The following is a 7,500-nucleotide window of genomic DNA, read 5'->3' as shown; positions in this document are numbered from 1 at the left end:
ACTGAAAGGAGTCGGCGGAGTAGAAACCGCGGCCCTCGAGACAGCTCCCTAACGCCGGGTGCGTGCGGCGGGGTGCTTTCTACACCCTACAGAAGGAAAACGCCTGTGGCCGGAGTTCTCGATGCCCGCCTTTCGACGCACCCTCTCGTCGCCTCGCTCCGTTTCCTAAGGCTCTCGTGACTCCTCCCGTTCTATTTCAGGGAGGCGCAGCTGAAGGGCTATCCGCTCCGCCCGTCCGTGAAGTTGAGCTTTCCCCCCGAAGGTGGCCGGAAGGGGGTGGGGGGGCGCGTGAGCCAAAGGGTCTTGAAAACGCGGCGGCGGCGGTACCGCTTTCGGCTCTCGCCGATCCCACGCAGAGGCGGGGGCGCGGGCAGGTCCGCGCGCAGGTGCCCGTGCGAAGGTGCAGGCGCGTGCAGGCGCGGGCGCGCGCGCGCGCGCCCTCGGGCAGGTACGTAGAGGCGGGCGCCCGCGCGTGCACACCCCTAGGCGTACGCACGCGCACGGACGCGCCCGTGTGGGCGCGCCCCCGCCTACGCGCGTGTACCCGCGCGGGTACGCACGGGCAGGCACGTGCGTACCGCCCGCCCGCGCACGGGCGCGTGCACGCGCCTGCGTGTCCGTATCTGCAGCCACGGGCGTGAGCGCGTGGGCGCCTACCGTCCTTCTTCTACCTAACGCCGTCACCGGGCTGGCTCGGCGTCCAGGTATGCCTGTCTCCCCCTCCCCTCCAATCCCCTCCCCCTCCCCGTCCCCCTCCCCGCCCCCCTCCCCTCCCCTCCCCTCCCCCTCCCCCTCCCGTCCCTCCCCCCTCCCCCGTCCCCCTCCCCCTCCCCTCCCCTCGTCTCCCCTCCCCTCCCCCCTCCCCCTCCCCGTCCCTCCCCCCACCGCCTCCCCTCCCGCACCCCTCCCCCTCCCCTCCCCCTCGCCTCCCCTGCCCCCATCCCCCTCCCCTCCCCCACCCCTCCCGCCCACCCCCTCCCCCTCCCCCTCCCTCTGCCTGTCTCCTTCCTTTTCTGAAACCGGGTTTTCCTCTTCGAGAGCCGTTCCGCCCCTCGGGCGAAACCAACTCGCCGCGTACCGGAGACCGAGTGCAAAGACGGAGCCCCGGCGGCGCGGCGGCGGCGGCTCGGAGCTCGGCTGCCGACCGAGATCGTCGGCGGTTCGGATCCGCCGGCTCCTCCTTGGGAAGCCCGTGGGGCGGCTCGACTCTCTCCCCTAGGGCCGCTCCGAGTCCCGAGCCGCTCGACGGCACGCGACGGCAGCGGCGCCGCAGTCAGTTCTCTATCTAAACGGAAACGACGACGATGACGAACGTCAGTCTTCACCGCCACGCCCTACTCCCCACCCGAGCACCGTTCCAACTCGGGTGTTTCTCTCCCTGTGGCGGGGGTCCCCCCCGACTGAGAAAAAATAAACCGCCCCCCGAGGACGGCCCGCGTTCGGAGCCTCTTGGTAGTAGCGCGCCTTCACGGGACGACGGCACGCGCGCCCGTCACCCGCTTCCCGGAAAGCTCCCCCCGCAGAGAGTCGCGAACTCGGGCGAAGACGGAGGAGTCCGCGTACCCGTCGCCCAAGGTTCAGCCATCGTCCGATTGGAAACCGGTGCCTTCCCGGTCCCGCCTCCCCGTCGATCGACGCCTCCCGGGGGTGGGATGGCTTCCAGCCGAACCAGCCTACCGTACCCTTCCCCTCCTACGTACCTCGGGAGGTCGGCTCGGACAGGGAGGGGCCCGTCAGATGTCCAGTCCGCCGTGAGCTTTCCACGACGACGGTCGGCCGGTCGGCCGGCCGGTCGGCCGGTCGGCCGGTCGGTCGGTCGGTCGGTCGTCCCGGAACACCCCGGTCGGGTCCGCGCGCGCGCGGCACGGGCTTCACACACCTCGCTCCTCTGGCTTCCCGGGAGACGCTCGCGGCACGGCGACGCGTGCAACGCGGGAACGGCGACGCTGCCCTCGGCCTTACCGTCCCCCCCCTCCAGCCGAATACGGCCCCGGCCCTCACCGCGGGCCGAGTTGGGGGGCTGGGGGTCGGGCCGGGGGGGGGGATCGGCGGCGGCGGCCCTCGTCGGCAGGCGGCGCTAGCGCCGCCGGCGTGCGGCCTTACGGTTCCCGTTGCGATTCCCCTCGTGGGCGCGGAGAAAAGCCTCTCCATCCGGCCAAGGGGGCGCCCGTTCGGCGGACCGAGGGCGACGACGGGGGGCTGCCCGTCCGCCTGAGCGCGCGCGCGCTCCCGCAGGCACAGGCGCGCGCGGGCGCAGGCACAGGCGCACACGCTCAGACACGCGCTCACGTGCAGACGCGCACTCAAACCCATACAGACACGCACAGACGCACACACAGACGCACGCACAGACCCGCGCTCACGTGCGCAGGCGCCCCCACAGACGCAGGCGGGCACGCACACGGGCACGCCCGCAGACGCGCACGCGCACGCCCGCAGTCACGCGCGCACACGCAGGCACACACGCCCGGACACGCGCGCACACGCCCCCGCAAAGACGCGCCCCCGCACAGACGCGCGCGCGCACAGGCACGCACACCGGGACGCGCGCGCGAACGGACGCACGCACGCGCGCAGGCACGCGCGCACACGCACCAGGCCACCCGGAACGTTTGCCAACTCCCCGCCCACCTCAGCACCCCACCCCCCGGGCCCGAGGCGCGTGGTCCCCCACCGCCCCCACCCTCCGACCCCCCCACCGCCCCGCTCTCGGCCTCCCACCCCCCAACCCCCCTCCGGCACTCCACCCCCCACCCCCACGACTCACGCACACACGCCCGCCCGCCCGCCCGCCCGCCCGCATTCGGGAGCCGCCGGAGATCTCTCGATGCTCGAGACGCCGACTCACCCCTCTCCCTCCCCCCCCCCGCCCCGGAGACGCCACCTTCCCGAGTCCGCCCGCGCGAGCCCGGAGAGCACTCGCTCGGGCCGAGCCGCCCGAGGGCCTCTGGGCGGGCGTTCGCGGCTGGCCCGCCGCGCCTCCGCTGGACCTCACTAAGTCCGGCCTCGCTCCCGAGAGCCTCGAGGGCCTCCCTCGGTGAGATGTCTCCCCAGTCGGACCGGGGGGCCCAGAGCCGGTCCGTACCGGCTTTGGGAAGGCGTTCCCGGCCTCCCCCCCGCCCCCCGTTTGCCCGCCCGCGTCGCGGGAGGATGGAAAGCGATGAGGAAGAACGCTCTCGGTGGCGGCCGTGGTTTTCTTTTGCGACGCGGATGCCGGCAAACGCACGGCTCCCTCCCTCCCTCCCTCCCTCCCTCCCTCCCTCCCTCCCTCCCTCCCGACGCAATTTGCCCGTTCAACCCGCCTCACGCGTACCGTTGGCTCGGCGACAGGGACGACGGCGGAAAACGTCTCCCGGTCTGCCTGCTGCGCCACGCGGGCACTCAAAGAACGAGGAGGAAAACTTCGGGGACTGGCGGTCTCATCCCGTCCCGTTTGTCGCGTCCGTCCAAAGGATACGGATCGGAGAACACCTGCCCGTCCGACGCTTGGGACGTGCTCTCTTCTCCCTCCCGCCCCCGGTGGACGCTCATCCCCTCGGGCGCCCCCCCCCGTTCGGCCCTTTCGGGGGCGAGCGCGCGCGCGCGCCCCATGACGCTCCCGAGAGGTTTCCCCGGCGGCCCGGGGGAGTCTGTCCCCTCTGCCACCCTCGAGCCCCGGCCGGGGCCCAGGTGGACCCGGTTCCACCCCCCCGCCGCCCTTCGCTCCGGTCGTCGGCCGTCACCCGGCGGCCGCTTCGATACTGTCCCCCTCCGGAGCTCTGCGGCGCCGACGGGATGGGAAGCGGTCCCGGCGGGCGCGCGCTGGCCACGGCGGCCCGGGGCCTTCGCTCCGTCTCCTCGAGCCCGGCCTGGCTCCCGGCGTCCTCCCGGGGTCCTCCCTCCCTCCCTCCCTCCCTCCCTCCCTCCCTCCCTCCCTCCCTCCCTCCCTCCCAGGGCCCCCCCCGAGTGGGACACGCCGGCTGGCCGGCATGGTGCTCCAGGGCTCCAGCGGGGTAGACGGGATCTTCCTGGCTGAGGGGCGAAATGGCCCGGCTGGGCCGGACCCCCTTGGATCGGAACTTTGGGAGATGGGGCCAAGGTGGTGGAATAGGCTGACGCTTCCGCCTAGCTCTCTTGACGACAAAGACCCGGAAACACAAGCGAACGAGTATGTCTGCGACGAGCGGGGAGTCCTGACCGTCGAAGGCGGGCTTAGACGACGCACTGAGGGGCAGCGGCAGGAAGAGACCTTTCAGGGGCAGAGAGGGTTTACCGGCCCTGCCCCGCGGGGAGCCCTCAGGCACCATTCCCAGAGCGGCTGCTGCAGTGGGCTGGTACCGTCGTTCCACTGCTGTTCCGTCAGGGAGAAGCAGCCAGCCACACAGCCTGCTCACACCTCCGGAACCTGAGGAGGGCCCGGCCGGGCGGATCCCCTTGGCCCAACCGACCCCGCGCTGTGGCCGGCCCCACCGTCTTCCGGCCGCCCCGCGCCGAGAAACGTGTTCGGCGGCGGCGCTGGGAGGCGGGGGAGGGGGGCGGGGGGGAGCCGGGACGGGGCCGGGCGTCCGGCCGCCCGGCGACGCGCCCTCGCCGGCCGCCGATCCGGATCCGTCCCGCTGCACTCCGCGCCGGTTGTCGGCCGCCACCTGGCGGCCGCTTTGATATCGTCTTCCCCCGGAGCTCCGGCGCCGGCGACACGCGCGGGAGGCGATGTGGCCGCGCTGGCCGAGGCGACGTTCCCGGACGCCGGCGGCGGCGTCGGCAGGATCGTCCTGGCCGAGGCGGGAAAGGGCCCGGCCGGGTGGATCCCCTTGGCCCAACCGACCCCGCGCCGTGGCCGGCCCCAACGCCTTCCGGCCGCCCCGCGCCGAGAAACGTGTTCGGCGGCGGCGCTGGGAGGCGGGGGAGGGGGGCGGGGGGGGAGCCGGGACGGGACCGGGTGTCCGGCCGCCCGGCGACGCGCCCTCGCCGGCCGCCGATCCGGATCCGTCCCGCTGTCGCCCGCGCCGGTTGTCGGCCGCCACCTGGCGGCCGCTTTGACATCGTTTTCCTCCGGAGCTCCGGCGCCGGCGACATGGGAGGCGCTGTGGCCGCGCTGGCCGAGGCGACGTCTCGGGACGCCGGCGGCGTCGGCGGGATCGTCCCGGCCACGGTGGGGCGCCGGCGCCAGAGCCACGTTCCGGAATTGGGCCCGCAGCTTCATGTGGCCGAGGCGGTGGCCGTCGCCGCCGCCGCCGCCGCCGCCGCCGCCGCCGCGCTCCCGGGTGCCGTGTTTTAGACGGCGCTGGACCGAACCGGGCCGCACCGAGACGGCGCAGGCAGAAGAACGGGACAAGGCACGCCCCGGCCGTTCGCGCGCCTTCCTTCGCGCGGCCCGGTCGTCACCGGGGCCTCCGGCGTAGGTCCGGGGTGGCCCGCGGAGGGCGCCCCGGGCCCGGGCGCGGTCCCGCGTGGGGTCCGGACCGTCGGAGAATTTTTTCAAAGTCCCGCTCCGGGGGTCCCCGGGCCGAGGTTGCCGCCCCCGGCCCGCCCCGGCCCGGCCACGGACCCGCGCGGGGCCCGGACCTTCGGAGGGGCCCCGCCGCCCGAGAATTTTTTCCAAGTCCCCCCTCCGAGGGTTCCCCGACCGGCCCGCGTTGGCCGCAGCGCAGGCGGCTGGCTCTGGGCGCCCGCGCGGCCCCGGCCAGCTCCGTCACCCCGTCCCGCGGGTCGACCAGAGGATCCCGGGAGCTCCGGGGGGGGGCGGGGCGCTGGGGGCCATGGGGTCGCGCTACGGACCGATGGCCGGGCCGCAGTTCCGGGGGCTCGCCGTGGGGAGCGGGCCCCTCCCGCCGCGGGGCGTGGCTTTTCTCTCGCCCAAAACGGGCGATTTGGGCCACCAGATTGGTGCTGACACGCTCTCCTCGCTGGGTGACACCCGCTGAGCAGATGGGAAACCTGGACGGGTCCGTAGACGCCGGTCCACCGACGGCCCACGCCCTCCCCCGCTCCTCCCCGCTTGAGCCGCCCGCCTGGGGCCCGTGCGCCGGCTCTCGCGCGTCCAGATGTCCAGCCGCGGTGCCTCCCCCCGGTCTCCAGTGCCCGAGGGCGGCGTGGCACGGGCGCCGCGGGCCCTCTGACCCGCGTGCCCCTTGTCGCAGGCACCCGCGGTGGCCGCGGTGCTCGCCAGAGTGTGCCCCGCTCCCCCTCCCCCAGGCCCACGTGCCTCGCGTGTCAGGCGTTCTCCGTGTGCGGGGTCCTCGCGGCCACCTTTCCGCAGCCGGGGCGGGCGAGGCAGGAAGCGGGTCCTCTCCGGGGCTGTCCTCGCCCGCCTCCTGGCAGCCTTAGGCGGGGGGTCTTCTCCTCGCTTGTGCCTGGGCTGACCCGATCGATGTGGTGTTGTCGTGCTCTCCCGGGCCGGGTCCGAGCCGCGCCAAGACGAGGGACGGACATTCGTGGCGAATGGGACCGCTCTTCTCGCTCAGCGCGCGGGCCCCTCGCTCCTCCTCCCCACCCGCCGGTGGTGCGCAGAGGGGCAGGGGCACGGAATCCGGCCCGACCTCGCTCATCTGCCCTCGTTCGCGGCCTCGCGGCCAGCGTCGGCGGTGGCGGGGTCCTGAGACCGAGCAGGACAGCCTCTGCTCGTGGCCCTGGTGTTCTGCCTCGCGTCGGGCCCTCCCCCGCCCCCCGCGGCGGGGGGGCTCTCTGGTCCGACGCACCCGCGCGCCCCACCCAGGTGGTGCCGGTGCGCCTCGAGTGGCCCTTTGGCGGTGCCCCTGGAACGCTCCAGGCCGTCCCTCAGGTGCCTGAGGCCGGGTGGCGGTGCCGTTTCCCCGTTCCCAGCCCACCCTTCCGGTCACCGCTCACGCGTGTGGGCGTGCGCCCCTCGAGCCGAGAGAAATAAAAAACAGGAGTGCGGCCGAGAGGGAGAGAAAGGATGTGGAGAAAAAAAAAAAAAAAAAGAAGGGGGGTCGAGCGGGGTAAGACCTTTAGAGCACGCACGCCTCGCGGGAGGGTGCCGTGCCTGATCCCGAGAAGGCGGGGGTGAGAGAGGGGTGCGCGCGTGCGTGCCCGCCCCGGTGCTTGCCGAGACCCGCGTGAGGCAAGCGAGAGCGGAAGGAGGAGGGCCCGCGTGTTGCTTCCGCCGGTGCCGAGGGAAGTCGCCCTTGCGAGGTGGGGGCCCAGGCTGCGTAGCCGCGGCTGGGCCCCGGCGGTCCGTTGTTAGGCTCTGTCGTACCTCCTCCCCCCCGCGGGCCGCCCTAGAGCGCGGACCCCTCTACAGAGGGAGACCGGGGGGTGTGTTGGGCTTTAGGTGCCCAGGCAAGCCTCGGGTGTGCGCGGCGCGTACCCGCGAGGCCCCGCGCGCTCGCCGGAGCCTGGCTCCGGTGAGGCGGGATGAGGCGGAGAAGCTTTAAAAGAGAAACGGAAAAAAAAAAACGGACGACTCAAAAGGCGTGACTTTCCGAGGCCCTCGGTCGCCGCTGCGGTGCCCCACCCGTTCCCTCCTCGCCCGAGTGGAGGGTGGACGCAGCACGGAGCCGG

Source organism: Loxodonta africana, unplaced genomic scaffold, assembly GCF_030014295.1.
Source record: "Loxodonta africana isolate mLoxAfr1 unplaced genomic scaffold, mLoxAfr1.hap2 scaffold_43, whole genome shotgun sequence".
NCBI lineage: Eukaryota > Metazoa > Chordata > Mammalia > Proboscidea > Elephantidae > Loxodonta > Loxodonta africana.
The sequence above is the reverse complement of the archived record's forward strand: the minus strand, read 5'-3'. Positions refer to the sequence as shown.